A 4265-nucleotide genomic window follows, 5' to 3' on the forward strand; every position below is an offset into this window, starting at 1 on the left:
GCGATCTCAACTATAACTCGGTAAGAATGATCTAATCCATATTAAATTCAAGATGGATGGTTTTGATCTTGCAAAAAGACCTCAAGTGTGGCTCAGGTGGTGTGCTATTAGACTTTAATGCTTCTGGAAGCAGTAAAACTATTCCGATCATGTGGTCATTGATACTGAACGATCTCCGATTTTGGTGACAATTCTATAATTAATAAGACGTGAAATCCTAACGATTCAGATCAAGCATTATAAAAAATATCCATGGTGATAAAATTTAGAGTTTATATGCAATGGTGGTGTAATTAAAGCTCACTATATTTTTTCCCAAATTCTCAAAGTAGATAATTGCCGACTAAATTAGGTTCATTAGTCGGGAAAATCGTAATTTTTTTTGCGGGACAATTGAAATTTTCGCGAAAATTGTTGGCGGCAGTCTCTTACCAAAAAAATCCCTCGATCATTTTTGGTATTCGATAATACAAGGTTCCAAAACGCGGAATCACTGCCCCTTCACTCTCCCACCGTCCCATGATTGAAACCCCTCCTCGCCTCTCTCTCTCTCTCTCGAATTCTCGATCGATGAAGAAGTTCTTCTCCCCCTTGCCCTCTTCTACTCTCCTCCTCCTCTGTTTTTGTTTGTGCTGTGACACATGAAAACGAGTATGTTAGCACCGCTGGTCTCCGCCGTTGGCAAGAGAGAGATCCCACAAGGAGCAACAACACGTGACAGATACAACAACCAGGTTGATTCTCTCTCTACTTATCTCGCTTTGTCTATCTCTCCCTCGTTTCCTTCCTCTCTCGCTATACATTTATGCATACAACCCCTAATTTCAGAAACCCTAGTTTTTTTGTTGACAAGAAACCAAATTCAAAAAACCCTTAATTTTTTGCAGAAATTAAACCCAATTTTGAAATTCATTGGAGCTTTTGTTTATTCTGATTGTTGTTTTGTACAATTTCTTGGAGTTTCATTTGATTGAAGATCTTCTCACTTGATTCCGTGGAAGTCCGGTGTCGCTGACGTAACATTCGTGCTCTGAGATCTACAAAGGTGTGGCCTTAAAGTGTAAAATTCTTCATGAAAGGTATGCAATTGTCCCAAATTCAGAAACCCTAGATTTTTGTTGAAAAGAAACCAAATTTGAAAACCCTCGATTTTTTCCAGAAATTAAATCCAATTTTTAAACACTAGTTCTCTTTATCCTGCCCTAAATAAACTCCTGGTTTGTATAAATCTGTATATGTGGCTTGGATTTCATTATGTGCTTATGAGTAATTAACTATCAAGTCAAGCAAATCAAGCAACACGTTGAACTCACCAAGTATTGTGTGGTTCATTGTCACTTGAAAATTATCAAGCTTAAAGTGAAAATTGAGCTTAACATCTTTCGTTGAGCCTATTTAGAGTAGCGTGCTTACTGCCCAAAAGTGAGGATGAAGGTAAACAAGAAAGAAACTGATCTTTATGCAAACAATATATTCAGTTGAGCAATTGTGAACCTACTGGTAACAAAAGATGGGTTGAAATTTATCCATCGTCCCCATAGCACTTCATAAGCAATCCCTTGTACTTTTAATTCCAATCTGGCTAAGATAATGTGCTGAGATAATAAGCAATCCTATTGTGGATGCTATATGCAATTGCGATCAAGGTGCTTTCCATTCCTAACTGATTCCTTTTGCTGCTACGTTGGATGAGTTTGTCTTTGATCATTACGAAGGTGTTGTCGTACGTTAAATGATGATTTTCAAAGCTTAGCTACCAATATTTTTTTGCCCTTTGCTTTAACACGCAAGACTTGTACATCGGTTTCTAGTATTTGGAAATTTGTGGAATGCTTTAAGTGCTTTTAGAGACTAAGTATCCTTCTATAGATTATTTCAAGTTAAAAACTATGTTGAGGCTGATATAGCCTTCTCCTTTTGCTAAAGATAAAGTTGAATGTTATGAGATGCTGGTGGTATGGTAGTTCAACTTTAGTATTTGAAAATCAGTGCATATGGATAAATTGGTATCTCCAATTCTGCCTGAAGTTTTAATGGAAGCATACATTCTTGTAGCATGCCAGGAGATACACGTATACTTTTAATATTGAACACTTATTCCTTTACTTTTTTGTTGTTTCCTTTTTAATTAGTCCATTCCTTGTGTCTTCGTTGTTTATTTTCTTTTCCTTTTTAAACGATAGGCGAGGATGGTGGCGATGCGTGACGAGGCAGTGTTGGAGCAGGGTGATGGTGGCTCGAATATATGGTACGTAATTTGAGAATATCAATCTGAGAATAGACTTTGATGCTAAGTAGGAAATCTGGAATTGCAGTCAGTAAACAGAATTTTTTGCTGATATTGAAATCTGGAATTACAATTTTTTTTAATCCTTTGGGGCTGAATAATTGGTGGTGTTATGACTGGGAAGCTGAGAGTTGCAAGCTGAGAGTAAACTTTTATAGTTACCTGTTATTCATTACGGTGGTAGGCAAATTTGGAAATTGGATAATTCAATCAACTTGCTAAGTAGCTTGGTAATGAGAGTGAAAGTGGGGCAGATCCAAACAGTCCTAGAGGGAGTATTGGTAGTAGTGACCTCGAGTTCTTTGGAGATGGAGATGAGTTGTATGATTTAGGTGACAATATTAGAACTAAACAGGTGAGTGAGACCTTTGTAGGTGGTTCTGAACCATATTTTCTTGCTGCTTCTATTTTTTTGGTGTATTACGATTGGAATGGTTAAAAAAGGTTGAGGCTGGTTGGGTGTTGGTTCCACAACGGTAATTGGATTGCATTCATAAAGCTAGTAAACCAGTTTTGTGACTGACATGGACTGAATATGCTAGGAAAGAACTTCAAACTTTTTTCATTCTTTCATTCATATAAAACCACATTACAGATGGATGCTTGGCATTTGGAGTGCATGTGCTTGTCATGGCAATGCTAGGATTATGCTTAATTTCATGTGTCCTTTGTTTTTGCCGTGTCTGATATCTCTATTAAAAGGGTAGAGGAAGAAGGATTGAAAAGAATTAGAGTTTGGCTATTGATTTCAACAAAAGTCAGTATTTTGGTTCGGTTATGCAAAAAAAAATGGAAGCGATGGATATCTCTTTCATGTTTTGAGAAATAATACAACCATGGATATCTGAATGTGTAGTTTAGGTTCTGATTAGGTCATGGGATATGAGTTTTACTTCAGAAAAATGCGTTTAGTTTATGGGTATACAAGTTAGAGTTCAACCAGAAATGAATTTTCCAAGTTCTTGATGAATTTTTATAACCAACTTTCCGACCTTGTAATTTTTCAACATTTTTATAGTAGATGCCTCTATATGTCTAATTTATTGTGTAAAATCTGTAGAACTGAATTTAAAATGTGGAAGGAATTAAAAATCATATACTGAACTGCTGTTGCGAAACTGTCAGTGCTGATAGCACCGTCGCACTTCACGGAAACGGCTATAACTCTGCCTAGAAAACTCAAAATCACATTCCGCTTTCTTTATTGGAAACTAGACACATAGAGCTTCAACTATATGTAAGCCACGTGCCTTAGTTGTGCCTGACTAATAACAGATTTCAGTTTGATAGGAGGATTCCAGAAAATTCATGGAGCATAGCATTGCTAGATTTCATAAAGCATTTCATGCATTTCATTTGCTTTTGGGCATGATCTTTGCTTGTACACCTTATGGCTGGAACGTTATTCATATTTCTAGGTGGGGATATCATAAGGACTGTCATTGTGACGTTTCCTGCTCGTAGGGAATAGATTCTGTACGGAGTTGGTGTTTTTGTAAGGTGAGAATGTACAGCTTCAATACAAATTCACCAAATTCTCACTTCTCTTGATTGCTTGTTCGTTTTGCGTGGACAATTGATGCACCTCTCCACTTAGCTTTTGTACAAGGTTCATCAATGATTCAATTTCCTCTTCATTTTCTACAACAAAGGTCTTCAGTAACTAAAATTGGAATAGGTGGAGGGAGAAGTAGATATTTAACCCTTTTTTTTTTTTACTGCTGCATTATCCATGTTGTAGGTTGTGTGGCTAGCTCTAATTTTATAGTTGTTTCTGTATGCATAATTATGTCAAGATAATTTTTCGTTCTAGCTTCTAATTAGTAAATATTTACCATGTTCATGCTTTGTGCAATGGGATACGCTAGTTCATAAATACTAATAATAGATTGTTCTTTCTTTTTTTTTTTGGTTTTTTACAGAGACGGCATTTTAATGGAGTATCGTGCGGGATGTTGGTTATTGACTACGAAGGTCG

The 4265-nt window shown here is 36.5% G+C and overlaps 1 long non-coding RNA gene across 1 annotated transcript; it reads left to right on the forward strand.

The window, feature by feature from the left end:
- The first annotated feature begins 594 nt into the window (after window positions 1–594).
- Window positions 595–4003, forward strand: LOC131316748 (uncharacterized). Its single transcript, XR_009197260.1, has 3 exons — window positions 595–1079; window positions 2184–2248; window positions 3706–4003. It is a non-coding gene; the product is annotated as an uncharacterized LOC131316748 (long non-coding RNA).
- The last annotated feature ends 262 nt before the right edge of the window (window positions 4004–4265 follow it).

This window comes from Rhododendron vialii, chromosome 2a, assembly GCF_030253575.1.
Source record: "Rhododendron vialii isolate Sample 1 chromosome 2a, ASM3025357v1".
NCBI classification, from domain to species: Eukaryota; Viridiplantae; Streptophyta; class Magnoliopsida; order Ericales; family Ericaceae; genus Rhododendron; species Rhododendron vialii.